We start from the raw sequence: 18,298 nt of genomic DNA, 5'->3' as shown, positions 1-18,298 counted from the left end.
CTTACAGGGCTCTGCATGACCTGACCTCATCTTGTACCCATGCCCTTCTTACTATATTCAAGTTGTACCACCTTCACTTTACTCCTCAAAAGCATCAAATGTATTCCCACCTTAGGGCCTCTGTACTTGATGTTACCTCTGCTTCAAATACTTTTCGACCTGGCTCTTCCCATGATTGGCTTCTCATCATTCAGGTCTCAGCTCAAATGTCACCTCCCTAGGGAGGCCTTCTCTGACTACCTTATTTCCCCTGTGATTCATTATCCATACACCCTGTGTTATTTCCTTCATATGCTCATCATTTTCTGAAATTATCTTGCTTATTTAGTTGTCATCTTTTGTCTCCTTCTAGATTATAGTCTTCATGAGTACAGAAACTGTGTCTCTTATTCTCTGCTTCATCCCCACAGCTAGAACAATGTTTGGCACACAGTAGGCACTTGATAAATACTGTTTTTAATAAATGGATGAATTTTTTAAAAAACCAACATACAGTCTTGGACTCTTAGAAAACTGCCAGATTTTATGGTTTCAAAACATATGAATTTTCTTGTTTAAACACTTGAATAGCAAAAGAGAATTTTACATTTAAATAAAAGTTTATTCTAGCATATGAGTTAGAAATAACTGAATGTACTTAATCCTATTAACTATCCTCTATCATGTTTAAATATTTTTGCTTACCACATATAGTCTTGAACCTAGTTGTAGTAACATAATATGGGGTTAGATCCCTCATACAAGTTGCCAAGCGTCATGTTTTTATATGAAACAAGCCATTAGGAGTTTGGAAGGGGCCCAACACTCAAGTTCAAAGCTTCCAGATCCATTTACATGTGGTGGCGAGAGGGAAAGGCTGTCCTTCAGACCATTCCTATGGACAGCATAGAAAGCCAGGGATTTTTTTTTTTCCAAACTCTTCAATTTCAATCCAGTGAAAATAAAGCATGTAGGAAAAATGTTCAAGGTTAATCAATATGGCCTCTGTAAGGGACAAATGCTTTCAAAACCACAAGGAGTAGGATATACATTTCTGATCACTTTTATTTCTAGATTTTTTTTTCAATAATTTTGAAGTTTTGGGGGATTTTACCAGTATTTTCATTAGTAGATTCTTAGTGTTGGAAGGAAAGGGAAAATAAAAGAGTTTTACACCACCACCCTTCCCGGCACCGCTACAGAGGCTGGAAACAGAGCAAGTTAAAAGGCTCAATGCCTGGAGTTCCCAAAGATGTTGTCATGTTACATCATGGACAACCCAGAACAGAAGAGGAGGGGAGCAGGTGCCAGGACAGGTCAGGGCACATACAGAACACCAGGTCCTAGGCGGCAATAAGGAACACTCACAAAGCAAGAACATGCTTTTCCCTTGACTGCTTTCATTTCCTTTGTGTCTCAAAGTGTGATCTGTGAAGTCCTGGGGAACTCTGCAGGGGAATCCAAGAGATCAAAACTACTTTCATAATAATGTTTGAAGAATGATTTGCCTTTTACACTATGTGGACATTTATATTGATGATGCACAAGTAATACTGGCTCAAACTGACAGTCCCTTAATACATGTTGAAGAAGGAGCACCAAACTGTACCCAACAGACACCATTTTCTTCACCAGCACAAACTCACAAATCAAAAGGTAAGAAAGCTAGTTTTACTTAAGAATGTCCTTGATGAAACATTAAAAGTCACTAATTTCATTAAACCACAACACTTCAGGATGGGTCTTAGTAATACTCTGACAAACTAGGACAGACACAGAGGAACATCTGCTCCATATTAAGGTGGAACCGGTATCGCCAAGATAAATGCTTGTTGTTATTATCGTTTGAGTTACAAGCTGAACTAACCATTTTTTTCATGAAACATCATTTTTACTTGAAAAAGCAACTTATTCAGATTTAGGAATTTGGCAGACATTTTCTTGAAAATGAACAAAATGAGCCTGTTATTTCAAAGAAAACATCTGGCAATATTTATTGACAAGTAACATTTAAGAAACTACCTCTTGCTGAGATTTGGGATCGTATCTATAATTATCCAAAAAAAGCTACTAAAATATTCCTCCCTTTTCCAAATGCATACCTCCGTAACACCAGATTTTCTTCATATACTTCAATAGAAACATCTACCAGATTGAATGCAGATGCCAATATAAAAATCCAGTGTCTTTTATCAAGTCAGACATTAAAAATATTTGCAAAAAATATAAAATAATGCTGTGCTACTCACTGATTTTTTGTTTTGGAAAATAAATACATATTTTATAAAAATATGTTAATTTACCTATAATGGGTTTATTGTTTTCAAATGAATTAATAATATGTGTTTTTTAATGTCTTAGTTTTGATTTCTAGTATAGTTTATATTCATAGCTATAATCCCAAAAAACAAAAACTCTTTGGAATCCTCAATTTTTAAGAATATAAAGGAATCCTGAGACCACAACTCGGTATTTAGACAGTTAAAATAGAAATTTCTGTCAGTAATATATAATAGAACTATGTCATAGAAATAGAAAAATGTGTAATAGAAATATATAGCAGAAATCCTACATTTCTAATAGCATAGATCATTTTCATTCTACTGCAAAAAAGAGGTAGCTTTTTTATACTGTTAAAGGAAAAATTCACACAGCAGAATCAAGGTTGCCACCTATCTTGTCCTCACAGTAACCAGTGGCTTGTGAGGGTCAAAGAGCTGTTAGTATGCAGTGGCAGATGGGCTAGTGGCACAGGAAAGAGCCAGCAATGACTGGATTGGGAAATAAGAAAAGGTATGATGGGATAAAATGCTCCATTGCTTAATGGGCCTTTCTAATGAGGAGATCTGAACAATGAGAAATGTACTCTGATACAAGATTACTTTTTTAGATAAATTTGTGTTTTCTCTTCTGTTTTTCCCCTTTGAGGCCCTGATTCGTGTGAGTACAGATTCTCTGCTCTCTTGCCTCAGGGAAAGTTTGAGGTTGCAATATCTAAATTTTATTTTAAGAGGCATTAAGGAGAATATAGTTAAATCTAGGGAGGAATATCCCCTGTCTAAAATGAGAGTTTCTCTGGCTTGGTGGGGGAGACTAAGTCTAGGGCCGTCTGTTTCCTGCCTTACTTCCTGCCAGTACCCCCAAGAACCCAGCAGGACCTCAGAGAGACAATCAGTGTACCAAGAGGCAGACCACTGCCCAGGCTTCTCCAACCACAACAATGGCCTCCATGCACTAAAGATGGCACAAAGATGGCAGAAGGGAGGCCCTTAAAGGCTGCAGTGGCATCTTGCCAGTAACCTATGTGGCCAGATGGCTGATGCCTTTCTGGGCCCTAGGGTGTGTCAACTCTGCTTGAGAGCCTGGAACCTTGACACAGCCTCCAATGGAAACCCGAAGAACAAGGAGTTGAATTCCTCACTAGCCCTTCGGAATGTGAGGAGAGGGTCAAAGTTAACTACTGAATTAAAAGTAGAGAAGTATGAATATTATTTGGCAATAAAAAGGAACGACACAGTGACACATGCTACAATAAGGATGAACCTTAAAAACATGCTAAATGAAGTCAGTCACAAAAGGTCACATATTTTACAATCCCACTTATACAAAAGGTCCAGAATAGGCAACTCTACAGACAGAAAGTTGGTTAGTGGTTACCTGGAGCTGGGGAACTAAAGGGTAAATACTGAAGAGTGTGTGTGTGCAAGTCGTTTCAGTCATGTCCAACTCTTTGCAACCCTATGGACCATAGCCCGCTGGGCTCATCCATGGGATTCTCCAGGCAAGAACACTGGAGTGAGTTGCCATACTGTCCTCCAGGGAATCTTCCTGACCCAGCAATCCAATCAGAGTCTCTTACATCTCCTGCATTGGCAGGCAAGTTATTCACCACTAGCACCATCTACGAAGCCCAAATACTGAAGAATAGGTGATTTTTTTTTTTTTTTTTTTTTTGGAGAGGAGAGGGGTGATGAAAATATCATAAAATCTATTGTGATAATAGATGTACAATTCTGTGCCTATATCCAAGAATTGAATTTCATACTTGAACAGGGTGAATTACATGGTATATGAGTTATATCTCAATAAAGCTGTTACCAAAAAAAAGTACAGAAGTCTGATCTCATGCCTATTTTACATACACCATGCTTTACAGTCATTTTATGAGGCTGCATCAAGGTGAAGTGGTAACTTCTGAACACACATATTGTACTGGCTTGGGCCCTAGTCGAAATGCCCACAGCACCAGCATTGCAGAAAGGTGTGGCACAGGGCAGATGGGGCTCCAGGGAACAGGGGAGGGGGCAACAAGTGGTCTTGGCAAGTGGTCTGTGTCCCAAGGGACCACACATGCCACCAGAGCACCATCTTGGGGAACACTAGAGCAAGTGATATTCAGAGATGTGAGAGAACAACCAACATTAAGGATATCCCCAGCAGATTGCAACACCCCACCTCAGACAAGGGGTCCAGTTGCAGAATCTTGCCCCAGCACATGATTGTGATGAGGGCTGCAGCCCTGGAGAGACTGGGTAAGTTATCTAGGAAAGACCTGAGGCAACCCAGCAGGGATTTAATTAGTAAATAATAATGTTAATAATATAAATATATAATTGATGCCATTTGTGTATGATAGTATGAACTATAAACCACATAAGCTCTAATAATAATGACAATAGCAAACACTAATTGTCAGGTACTGCTATATGTACTTTACATTTTTTAATTTACTAAATCTTCACAACCTCTGAAATCACTACTATTATCCTCCCCATTTTACAGATAGAAAATTGAGTCACAAAAAGATGAGGAAATTTGACCAAGCTCATTAGTAAGGGCAGAGCTGAAATTAAAACACAAGCAATATGGTCCCAGGACCTATCCTGACAACTCTACCATGTTGCGTTTAGGGTCGAGGCCCACTTACCACAACTGATTAACCAGGCCCGCAGGAACCATGCTTGGTATTGAATCCCCTTCAGCATTGAACAAGAAATCTTTAAAGCCCTTCCCATAGAGGAAGGGTCAGTCCCAGAGCCCGGACTGGGGCTGAGACTGCAGGGAGCCAGACAGGGAAGCAGGCAACCGCAGACACATCTTGTATTCTTCTTTTACAGTTGAGGAATCTGAGGCTCGAAGAAGTTCCACAGTTTGCCTGAAGACTCAGTAAACAATGGAATCAGGAAAGGATCTCAGAACTCCTGATTCCAAGATGGAAGCTGTGAACTGGCTTTTAGAAATGGACTGGCAATGTCAAATAGTAAGTGAACTGGGCAGTGGGGTAGCAGAATGGTTAAAAACATGTGCTTGGTGGCCAGACTCCAGTTATGCCAAACACCTTATGATCTTGAAAGAGCTACTAACCTTTCCTATAAAACAGGTTTAGTAATAGTAGTAACAATGTCTGCCTCTTGGAGTTGCTCTGGAAATTCTATGAAAAAGTTTGTGTGTAAAAATCTGATTGCCCAACATACAGTGAGTGAGTGACGTCACTCAGTCGTGTCCGAGTCTTTGCGACCCCATGGACTGTAGCCTACCACGCTCCTCCGTCCATGGGATTTTCCAGGCAAGAGAACTGGAGTGGGCTGCCATTTCCTTCTCCAGAGGATCTTCCTGACCCAGGGATTGAACCCCAGTCTTCCGCATTGTAGGCAGACGCTTTACTGTCTGAGCCACCAGGGAAGTCCAACATATAGTACCAACATACAATAGGTTCTCAATAAGTGGGAGCTGTTTGAACAGCTGTTCCTCTTATCCTGCTCAGTGATGACAAGTTCTGAGGCAGCCCAGATCTTTCCCCTAAGCCATTTTACCTCCTTACACTTAATAGACTACAAGATGGCATAAACATAACTTTTATATGCACTGAGCATATATTCTGGCACAGAATATCAGTGCTGAAAGGCACATTAGAATGTTGTTACTTTTCAGTCGTGTCTGACTCTCTGCAACCCCATGGACTGCAGCACACCAGGCTTCCCTGTCCTTCACCATCTCCTGGAGCTTGCTCAAACTCATGTCCATTGAGTCGGTGATGCCTTCCAATCATCTCATCCTCTTTCATCCCCTTCTCCTGTCTTCTATCTTTCCCAGCATCAGGGTCTTTTCCAATGAGTCAGCGTTTTGCATCAGGTAGCCAAAGTATCAGAGCTTCACCTTCAGAACATCAGTTCTTCTAATGAATATTCAGGATTGATTTCCTTTAGGATTGACTGGTTTGATCTCCTTACAGTCCAAGGGATTCAACAGATGAGAAAATTGAGGGTCAGAGCAGTCACATATGTTGCACAAGGTTTTATAGCTAGTTACCAGGAAAGCAAAGCCAGATCTTTAATTTGCAATTTAAATTTTTTCAAAGCTGTTAGGAGGAGGTAGAAAAGAAGAAAACTTAAGAAGTGAAATTGTGATAGCTTCATGTAGCCCTTCAATCCTGAATGTAAGGCACAGGAAAAGACCTGCCACCCCTGAGAAAACCTTGACCACTAATGATGCTCTGGCCAAGCCTGTCCCCACTGTCAGCATGCACAGGTGAAGTGATGCTTCCCAGCCAGCAGGAAGTATTGCTTTCAGATATTCATCCCATATCAGCCCACCCTTAGTTGATGGTATAGTCTGTACTGAACAAAGGAAACTTGACCTTGGGTGATACACAAGAGAAGTTAACAAAAGGGTGGGAACCAGTATCTTGGAAAGCATATGGTAGGTATGGGATTAGTGTTAGTAAAAGGATCAAAGGAAAAAAAAAGTCCTTTTATAATTCTTGAGTGGATTGCCTTAACTTACTAAAAGACTAGCTGAAAAGTGAATGAAATTAACAAGCAGGTGTTAGATGGGGATGCAGGGCATTAGAGACGGTATATTGAACTGAACAAGTAATAAAGAGCCTCAAGAATGAGGCTTGAGGAAAACAAATGTGTGTGCTTGCACATGTGCACACATATATATTTAGCTGAGAGTGCCTGTCTTCCCCCCTTTGCAGTCAATTTAAGAGCTGCCCTCAAAGGCAAATTAAATTGTGTCCACTGTGCTATTTACAAGCATTGAGGGAGGTCTGGGGGCATGATGGGAGAAGTGGTGGGAGTATGACAGGGCAAGGCAGTTAAGGATGAAGGAGCAGAGATTCCAAACTGAAATTGCTGGGTCCACCTGCTACACATTAATTATGCAACAATTACTGTCTATTTAGTGTCATTGCTGCATCTTTTAAGAAAAAGAAGTACATTTGGGAAACACTTGACAAATCTACTCACCAAAGAAAGAAAAGGTTAGAATTCAGTATATTTTTTAGCTACATATATTATGAAGAGAAACTAACTTGACCCCATTTGATAAAAACACAGTGAGTGACTACTGAGCAAAGAAATCAGCCTAAACATCAAAGTTTTCCATTGACTACAACCAGTGTTCTAGTCTTGTCTAATAGTTTTAAGTACCCAAATGATGTTAACTTGTGCACTGTTTTGCATTTTCAGTTAAAAAAGCACTTGGAACAAATATGTAAAGGAAAAATGCAGTTAATATTGCAGACTACCCACTAGCATTATCCACTCTGACATTATACATTAATAAGATGGATCTCAAAGATCACAGGTCTTCCTGGAGATATTGCCTCAACAGGAGAACCACAAGGGTTATGCAAAAAAGAACTGTCCCCAAATTGAGGAACGTTGACACCAAATATATCTGTGTACTCCTTCTGATGAGTGATGCACACATGTTCACTTGTAACTACCACTCCAGAAGCTACTATTCATTGCCTGCATGCCAGGGCCACCAGTTTTTCTATACATGGGGCTAAAGTTAGGTGCTCTGCTCAACTGGCAGTTTTCTTTTTTTGTGGAGACATCCTTGGGGAATCCCAGTTTTTGTCCATATTCTTATATCTCCTGGTCTTGGAATTTTGATGGTGCTTGTCCTTTTGTCTTCATGGAGCATTTGCAAGCTCACCTGCAATCTTCTCTAGCCTTCCTCTCCCTCAACTTTTTTCACAGATAATATTTTAGCTTGGTGGGAAACTATTGTTTGCCTAGGAGCTGCTGGGTTAACACAGTTTTGTTGGGATCTTCTGTGTTATGTTTATTTACATGTTTGTTATTTTTCTGTTTACATCATGGCTTCGACCCACTTCAGTCATTTGGGGAACTTGTATTTAAATACAGACCCATGACTAGAGTTATGAGCACCACTTTCAAGATGTTTTTCTTTAGTCTCTTCCATATTTTAAACTGCCTTGGCCACATAAATACACATAGAAGTAACTGGAATACAATTTCTATATACCTCTACTAGCTATGTTGGTCTACCTCTAAGAAAAATGTTGTCAACTGTCTCTTGCTTAAGTAAACTAGGTAGGAGATCAGTAGCGGCTCTCACAAAAGGGGAGATGGAATTGGAGCCATCAACAGGATTAGATTTCACCACATTCTATTCCCTCTGGATCCAAAATGCCAACTCAATTGGCATCAAGTATCTTGGGTTTACAAGGTATGAGAAAGAACCAAAGGGTAATAACGTCTCTTACGAGAAGAGTGGAGATTACAGAGGGAGAGGACATGGGCACAAGTCTGTAGGCCTTGGAAGGGGGTTGTAATAAAAAGAGGGACTGAGGAGAGAAGGACCGACAATTTAGAACACCTTCTTCCCCAAACCTAAATCTTTTGAGCCCTTTCATCTGTGTAGTACACGGGGAGAAAACTTCGGTTTAAATTGGCACTGCCTCTTTTCCTCTTCGGAGAAGGCGATGGCACCCGACTCCAGTACTCTTGCCTGGAAAATCCCATGGACGGAGGAGCCTGGTAGGCTACAGTCCATGGGGTTTCGAAGAGTCGGACACGACTGAGCGACTTCACTTTCACTTTTCACTTTCATGCATTGGAGAAGGAAATGGCAACCCACTTGTGTTTTTGCCTGGAGAAGCCCAGGGATGGAGGAGTCTGGTGGGCTGCCGTCTATGGGGTCACACAGAGTCGGACATGACTGAAGCAACTTAGCAGCAGCAGCAGCTTTTCCTCTTACACTGCATGGTTCTTTTTGAAACATATCTGATCCTAGGACCAAACTGTTATCAGGGCAAAAAAGAACAACCTCCAGATACTGCTGAACAGTGCAGTCTTTGCTGTAGTGATAAGGCAGCCCAGGGGCCCCCAGCCTTCCCCAAAGACCTGACTACAACAGTTCTTCCATCCTTCTCAGTGGAGAGGCTCAGTAAATTAAGCACTTCAGTGATCCACAAAATACTGAATCTTCCTGAATCTGCATGAATTTTGTCTTTCTGTTTCTAGAGCCCTTGGGAAACTAACATGTTGATTTGGAGGATTTCAGAATTCATGAGTTTCCTAAGAACCAATATGGAAGGGAGATTTATTTATCTACTGCTATTCTTTGGGATTGTAGAATTTCTGTGCCCAGGTTTTCTTAAAAAAAAAAAAAAAAAAAACCTTCAGAAAAATAAAAACCCTAAAGGGAAATATAGGAAAGCCTCCCGGACAAATGACCATCCATAGGAATGCCTCCAGGACAAACAACCATTTAGGTTATACAAATGGAACATACTTACAGTATCTTAAATCTGATAGCAACTTGATCAGATGTAGGGAAAAGTGCACAGAACGGAATCACCAGCGGGATTTGCTAAAAGTGAAGATCCAAGGGGGCCATCCACTGAGATTCTGCAGTGGGGACCCCAAATCTATATGTTTCATAAGAACCACTGGAGCTTGTTGCAGGTGGTTCAGTGAACAAATTGTTAAAAGACATCAGCTGGCCCCAGGAGCCTCAGTTCCCACCTTCTCCTCTTGTGCTCCTTCCTTTTTCCTGCTCCCCTAAAACAGCTCTCATCAAGGCCACCATAACTCCCAGGTTCCCAAGTCTGTGATCAGTTCTCATCCACTCCTGCATGACCTAAAGGCAATAGTTGACCCAGCCGAGCACTCTCTCTCCTCTGAAGCATGTTCTCCACTTGGCTTAAAGGGCACTCCTCTCTCTTGGTGTCCCTTTCCCTTTCTATTTACTCTTTCTCAGTTTCCTTTGCTGACCTTACCTTTCTATTTCTAGATTTTGGAGTGCCCCAGGGTTTCAATGTATAGGACTTTCCCCTTCTCAACCTACACTCATTTCTTCAGTATGTTCACCCAGTGCATTGGTTTAAATGCTCTATTAATGCTGGGAATTTCCAAACGTGTGTTTATAGTCCATTCTGCTCTCCTGAGCAGTTATAGATCCAGTTGCCAACTCAGCATCTCCAGTTGGATGTCTAAGCAGTATATGATAATATGTACGAACACCCTGACTGATCCTTTCTCTCTCAAAACCTGCTTGTTCATCAATGTTTTCCAGCTTAGTAATGGGTAACTCATTTCTTTCAGTTGCTAAGTCCAAAAACCTTCAGTCACCATTGACTCCTCAGTTTCTTCATATTCCACATCTAAACCATCAGCAAATCCTGTCAGCTCTACCAGGAAAAACATCCAAATCCAACCACTTCTTGCCATTTCCAGTACTCTCAACCTGGTCTAAGCCATGATCACCACTGGGTTACTGCAGTAGGCTCCTAATTAGTCCCAGTCCCTGCTCCTCCCACACTCGGCAACTAGAGTGTGATCCTCCTCAAACAAAAGTCAGGTCACATCATGTCACTCCTCTGCTCAAAACCTTCCAAAGCCTTCTTGTCTCAAAGTAAAATCCAAGTTCCCCACAATGATCCACATGAAACTACATTGTCTAATCCAGTGCTACTTTCCCAACCTCATCTTGCCGCCTCAGCCTTTGCACTAGCTACTCCTCTGCCTAAAAGGCTCTTCTCCCAGGTACCCATGCTTGCTCACTCACCTCCTTTGGGTTTCTGTTCAAATGTCCTCTCTTTAGAAAGGTTACCTAAATATGGTAGGCAGTGTCTAAGATGATCTCCACCTCCTGGTATTCATCAGTTCAGTTCAGTTTAGTTGCTCAGTCATGTCTGACTCTTTGCGACCCCATGAATTGCAGCACGCCAGGCCTCCCTGTCCATCACCAACTCCCAGAGTTCACTCAGACTCACGTCCATCGAGTCGGTGATGCCATCCAGCCATCTCATCCTCTGTCGTCCCCTTCTCCTTCTGCCTCCAATCCCTCCCAGCATCGGAGTCTTTTCCAATGAGTCAACTCTTCGCATGAGGTGGCCAAAGTACTGGAGTTTCATATTTAGCATCATTCCTTCCAAAGAACACCCAGGACTGATTTCCTTTACAACGGACTGGTTGGATCTCCTTGCAGTCCAAGGGATACTCAAGAGTCTTCTCCAATACCACAGTTCAAAAGCATCAATTCTTCATCGCTCAGCTTTCTTCACAGTCCAACTCTCACATCCATACATGACTACTGGAAAAACCATAGCCTTGACTAGATGGACCTTTGTTGGCAAGGTAATGTCTCTGCTTTTGAATATGCTATCTAGGTTGGTCATAACTTTCCTTCCAAGGAGTAAGCGTCTTTTAATTTCATGGCTGCAATCACCATCTGCAGTGATTTTGAGCCCCCAAAAATAAAGTCTAGACACTGTTTCCACTGTTTCCCCGTCTATTTCCCAAGAAGTGATGGGACCAGATGCCATGATCTTCATTTTCTGAATGTTGAGCTTTAAGCCAACGTTTTCAATCTCCTCTTTCACTTTCATCAAGAGGCTCTTTAGTTCCTCTTCACTTTCTGCCATAAGGGTGGTGTCATCTGCATATCTGAGGTTATTGATATTTCTCCCAGAAATCTTGATACCAGCTTGTGCTTCTTCCAGCCCAGCGTTTCTCATGATGTACTCTGCATAGAAGTTAAATAAGCAGAGTGACAGTATACAGCCTTGACATACTCCTTTTCCTATCTGGAACCAGTCTGTTGTTCCATGTCCAGTTCTAACTGTTGCTTCCTGACCTGCATATAGGTTTCTCAAGAGGCAGGTCAGGTGGTCTGGTATTCCCATCTCTTTCAGAATTTTCCACAGTTTATTGGGATCCACACAGTCAAAGGCTGGTATTCATACCCTTATACAATTTTCAACACTTGTATGTGGGATGAATTTAGTGTCATGCCTCTAGCAAATAGAACTAGACAGTGACAATGGGTGTCACCTGTGAGAGTATGTCAGAAGAAGACTGTGGTCTGCATCTTGGGCACACTCATCTCTCCTTTGCCTGCTACTCTGTGGGAGGCCAACCACCATATAGATAGGCCCAGGTGGCAGGGACTAAGGGAGGCTTTCAGCCAATAGCCCGCAAAGAACAGAGACCCTCAATCCAACAGCCTGAAATGAACTGAATCCTGCCAACTCTTCCAGCTGACACACTGAACGGAATCTCTTGAGAGACTTGAAGCAGAGACACTAGCTAAGCCTTTCCCAGTTCCTAATACCCAGACACTGTAAGTTAATAAGTTTATGTGTGTGTGTGTGAAGCCATATGGATTGGGGTAATTTCTTACTTGGCAATATACAATTAACATTTTGATCATCCTATATATTCACAAAATCCTGCTACCCTTGCCACCTAGTATTCCTATTCCTCTTACCCCCAGAACTTTCTACATAACCCTGAGCTCTCAAAACTTTGCACATTATCAGTTTGTTTAGTTCTGTCTCTACCCACTAAAATAAAAGCTCCATGAGGCAGGGATATTGGTAGGCTTTTTTCACTGTTATATTCCCAGCACCTAAAACATGCCTGGAACATAGTAGGCACTCAATAAAAATGTGTTGGGTGAACCAATGAACCTGAGTTAAGGGAAAGAGCTTCGTAAAATGGTGAAAATACAACTCACAAAGTTGTAGTGAGTGTTCAATAAGCAAAATACATAACACCTCTGCTTCTTAGTAGGTGATTAACAAAGTAAGGTTCTCCCTCCAAAAGAAACTTTCATCCAATGACATTAGTACAGACAGATAAAATTGTAGTATTTTTTCAGACTGGGATGCTTATTTGCATAATTCTTGGCAAAGAAGATGGGACAGCTCATTTAAACTAAGATACAAAGCATTATTAGTTCAGTGGCTGTTTTAATTGTGGGCATTACCCAACTTGTCTCCATTCTTCAGGATCTCTGAAAGCAAACAGCACTACACTAAAATGTGAGCCACACCTTCAGTTTTCTATATTGTTCTATAACTCAGTTTCCTTTCAGCATTAAGGACTTCGAATTCATCAGAGAAGTTCTTTCAGACCTCTATAGGCTCTGAATTAGATTCTCACTTTGAGAGTCATTCAGGGAAAAATAAAAAATAGTTCCTTCTGTCACTCTTATTGAATAGCCTCTTAAAACCCCACTGTCTTCATAACCATTGCCAGACAATAAGATAATCCCCTGAGCAGTAGGCAATTATTACCATTTCAAGACCATTGTGCAGTTGCCTCTGAAACGAAATCACTGAGTTATATGATCTTCAGTTATTATGAACTTAGCCATTCTCCAGCAGGAAGCAGTGTAAGCAGACCATTTCTACAGAACAATAATGTTTAAAACTTTAATATCGGCCAAGCAATAGGAGCAATTTTCCTAACAGGATTGAACTAAGGATAAATATATGTCTGACAAGCTATTCAACTGCACCGATGTTTCTTGAAGCCTTCAGGACTGTATGTTGTTCATTGTTTTATCCAAATCTGGCACAGTTCCTGTTACATGAGTGGTACTCAGAAAATGTTTGTGGATTAGATAGATGAATAGGCAAATGAAAACATTATGATAAGCCCCTGAATGACTGTCTCCTTGTATAAGCTAGTCCACCTGGCTGCAGTATCTGGGTGGTCACTTCTTTCTTGTCTGAATCAACTGATGGCCTCACTCGTCTAAGTAGTTAAATAGACTTTCAAAAGCCTGACCTGCAACTCCTTAAACATGTATATTGGTCCTGATACTGCCACTCTCAGGCTTGGTCTCCCCATCTGTAAAGCTCACATAATAATATTTACCTCACAGGATTATTAAAAAGATTAAATTAGCTAACACGTAAACATAATACCTATAACAAACACACCTAGGCAATCAGTACATAATTGTTCATTAAACCTAGCTTTGTCCTCTATCTCTATGATCAAAAATATCCCATTTGACCTGTTCTTTCTCAGTTAGTTTTATTTCCCAAACCCCCGGGGAAAGGTTGGCCCTTGTATGGAGAAATTTATGCACCAGCCTAATATTTCTATCATTGTGTCTGCTAACTTCTTTTATTGAAAATTTTTCTATCTACAAAGTGCTGTTGAATACATTATTCTTTGAGCTCACAACCTAAAAGATTAGCATAACAAGAGCTGAGGCCCTGTTTTACAGATAAGGACACTGAGGCATAAAGAATTAAATTATTTACACAAGATCACATGATGGGAAAGTGGAGTCTTAGCCTCAAGCCCAGAACCTTTTCATTAAGCTGTATAGTCTCTAGCAAGTGAATTGAGGCAGAAAGCCAAGAGAAGAGCCCAGATACATCTGCCAGTCAATATTCTGCCTGAAGCAGCGCAAGTAACATAAGATACTGGGCAGGCAGCCCCTTCTGGAATCTCAAACCTGGGTCTTTATAAACTGACCTACCAGTAAACATCTATAACCCACAGTGGAAGGGAGCCTTTGAAAGGGTGGTGCCAAGCCTCCTTTCATTCATTCCCTTAGTGTCAGGTGACAGTGACAGGCATGGGCCACTCCCTCCAGTAATTGCTCTGGTGACAAAAATCTTGGAACTGAGAGATGTTTGTGTGTTTGTGTGTGTGTGTGCACATCACAATCCTGTTTTACTGGTCCTCCAAATACAGAGCCCCAAGCTACCCAAAGGGGATCTTTTCTAACCACCTCCCACTTTGTAGCACAGCCAGCTAGATCCAGGAAGGAGGAGTAAATTCACAATCGTTGACCACTTACTACGAGCCAAGCACTGTGCTAGGCCCTTGCTACTGCTAAGTTGCTTCAGTCGTGTCCGACTCTGTGCGACCCCCTAGACGGCAGCCCACCAGGCTCCTCCGTCCCTGGGATTCTCCAGGCAAGAACACTGGAGTGGATAATATATCATTCAGTTTAATGTTCAAAACAATCGCCATCTCCCTGTAGTGGACAAGGTAGTACCTTCCCAACCTCCAGTCCCTGTTTTCTTGGTAACCTTTCCAATTCTGTTAGGGTGCCCACACCTCCTCCACATAGTCCATATGTTCTAGAGAAGCTGACCTGCCCTACTCTTAGGAGGTGGGACAAGTGGATGGAATTAAGCTGATCAGTATAAGCTCATCCTCTGGTTACAATTCAGGAAAGACATGTGGCTGATATTGGGCCAATAAGAAGTTTGCTGGGAGTATTGGAAAGAAGCTCAGTTGTCCCTCTCCTCTCCTTTCCTCTTCTCTCTCTTCCTAGAACGTGTGCTAAGTTGCTATGAAGGCTGGAAGAACCATAGTCATTCAGAACCAGCCATAGGGTGATGCTGATGCCACAAAAGGCAGAGCAAAGGGGTAGGAAGAAATCTATTCTCTGATGATGTCATTGCACACTGACTCAACTCTATAAAGTTTTCCCCACTTCTTAAATTCTCTGTTATATGGGAGTCAAATTACAGCATTTATCAGTTTACCTAGTTTGAGTTGGGCATTCTATTACTTACAACATAGTCTTAACTGTATCAGTTAGGGTAAGGCTAGGCTGTCGTAACAAGGACACCCAACAATAATGAAATGGCTTAAAGAAGTCAGAGACCATTTCTCTCTCTTGTAACAGTGAACATGTATTGCAGGTGGGCCACAGCTCTGCTCCATGTATTCATTTAGAAATCCAGGATTTTCCAAGTCATTGCTTTCTTACCTGTGGTCTTGTCCTCAGCTCCGCGGTCAAGGTTAGGGTGCTGTGGTTTCAATCTCATAGAATGGGGAAAGAGCATGGAGGAGTCTTATGTTTCAGAGCCAGGCGTGTCACACAGCACCTCTGCTCACATTGCTCTGGCAGGGGATTCATCCCTTGGCCACACCTGACAGCAAGGCAGACTTAGAAATAAGTTAGTGGCCATGTGCCTAGCTACATGTCTATTACCACAGAAGAAAATAAGAATGGATTTTGATGAACTGCTACAGTCTTAGCCACATTAACCGTTATAGAACCCCCTTTATAGAGGAGAAAAGTAAGGCAGAGGAAACTTGCCTAAAGTCATATAACCAGTAAGTGGCAGAGCCAGAATTTCAACTTAAATCTCCAACTCTCATTCCTGCACATTCCATAAGGTAGACTCTTCTTGCTCTTCCATGTATATAGGTATCCCTCTCTACAATTCCAGTTCTTAAATAACATCGCCCACCATCAGCAACATATATATATAGGTATAGGTTACTAACCAGAGCTCTCTCAGTTGCCTGGTTCCCTGTAAAGGTTGCTGCTTCCTCCTTAACTGCCAACCAATACGTTCTTTCCCATTCTCTAGGGGAAGAGGTGTTGAAGGAAGGATTGAGGCAATTGCCCTGGGTCAGGCACACAGAAAAAGAGGGTCTACATAGTTATGCTCACCTGTAATGGTTGTTACTTGAGAACTTCAGAGGAAATCAAGAGACAAACTGAGGTCAGAAGCAGAGTCAGAAAAGGTATGACGCGTAGAGGAGCAGAGGAAAGCATACATGGAGGATGGATGGCCACGAAAGTCAATTCAAAAAGAGACTGAATGGAAAAATTGAGGATCTGGTACAGACTGAGTGAATTTAGGTCATTACAGATTTAGTCTGTGTCAGAGCATTGCTCTTATTAAAAAAGTATTACTTTCTAATTTGAATTGGCAGCACATTCTTTAAAAGAACAAAAGAAATACAAAGTAAAAAAGAAAAACTCTCTTCTACCCTATGCCCCAGGCACCCAATTCTTCTCCTCTAAGAGACTGATTATTATCAATTTCTTGGATATCCTCCTGGACATGCTTTATGTACATACAAGCAAATCTAGTATAAGTATTCTTTTTTCTCCTCTTCTGTTACCCAGTTTTTTGCACCTTAATTTTCTGCCACTTAAAATATCTTGGAGATCTTTCAATGTGTGTACATAAAGAGTACCCATATTGTTTATGGATGCATCATATGCCATTATATGGATATGCCATAATTTATTTAATCTCCTACTGATAGATATTTGGATTGTTACCAGTCTCTTTCTATTACAAATAATGCTGCAATGTAATCCTTAGAAACTTGTCATTACCTATATCTGTGAAAAAATCTGTAGGATAAATTTCTAGAACTGACTTTGATTCATCAAAGCATATGCCTAAGTGCTCAGTCCTCGGTCATGTCTGACTCTTTGTGATCTCATGGACTATAGCCCATCAGGCTCCTCTGTCCATGAGATGATCCTGGCAAGAATACTGGAGTGGGTTGCCATTTCCTCCTCCAGGGGATCTTCCGTACCCAGGGATTGAACCCATGTCTCCTGAGGCACCTGCATTGCAGGTGGATTCTTTACTACTGAGTCACCTGGGAAGCCCATCAAAGCATATAGATACTCATAATTTTGAAGGATATTTCCAAATAATCCTTCATTAGTTTGTAGCAATTTATTCTCCCACCAGTTATGTATGAGAGCACCTGTCCTCTCACCCTCTTACCAACACATTCATTTTTTTTTATCATTACCAATCTAATTCATGAAAAAATGGGTGTTTGTATAAATTTAATTTCCAGTTCTCTTATTATGAAGCTTTTTTTTTAATATATTTTTTAAAGATTTGTATCCCCTTTTCTATGGGAATATCTGTTTTCACATTTTGGAGGGGGTTGGCTATTGGTTTTTTTTCTTATTGGTTTCTTTATATGAACTTTTTACATATAAAGAAAATTAGCCATTGTGTGTGAAATGAGCTCCAAATATTTCCCCCTTTATAATTGTCTTTTGACTTTGCTTATGATGGGTTTGCATTGCAGAAAAGCATTTCTTTTATTCACTCTGAAGCACCTTATTTAATTGGGAGGAGCAACTCCTGAAACAAACCAAACTTCACTACACAGATAGGAAAGGAGTATGAACAGGAGAGAACTTCACTGTTGAAGGTTTCTTCCTGTTTGATTCCATCCTTAATTATTCCCTAATGATGATATTGTCACAGAATTCACTCCACTAAGGAAAATTAAGGTTACTGACCATGACTTCCAACAGTAACAGTGTGCAAAGGAAGTCAATTTCCTGCCCTTTGGCGTCCAAGCTAAACCATAGAGGAAAGTAATGCTCTAAAAATCCCCAGAGAATGTTGTTGACACATCGGTTTTCAATCTTTCTGAACTTACTTCCTCAATACAATTCAATTATGCAAGTTCTTCTTAGGTTGTTATTCAATGAATGGCATTGGGCTGAAGAAGAATGA

General features: G+C 41.0%; 1 long non-coding RNA gene across 1 annotated transcript in view; it reads left to right on the top strand.

Annotated features, from left to right (window-relative positions):
• Positions 1 to 18,298, top strand: part of LOC139182989 (uncharacterized) — a 39,450-nt gene that overhangs the window by 9,810 nt on the left and 11,342 nt on the right. Inside the window, exon 2 of the long non-coding RNA XR_011566484.1 lies at positions 5,097 to 5,239. This is a non-coding gene — a long non-coding RNA (uncharacterized lncRNA). The remainder of the gene's footprint in view (positions 1 to 5,096; positions 5,240 to 18,298) is intronic.

The sequence above is a fragment of the Bos indicus genome, chromosome 5 (genome assembly GCF_029378745.1).
Source record: "Bos indicus isolate NIAB-ARS_2022 breed Sahiwal x Tharparkar chromosome 5, NIAB-ARS_B.indTharparkar_mat_pri_1.0, whole genome shotgun sequence".
Taxonomy (NCBI): Eukaryota; Metazoa; Chordata; class Mammalia; order Artiodactyla; family Bovidae; genus Bos; species Bos indicus.
Note: the sequence above shows the minus strand (reverse complement) of the source record. Positions and strands in the feature narration are given on the sequence as shown.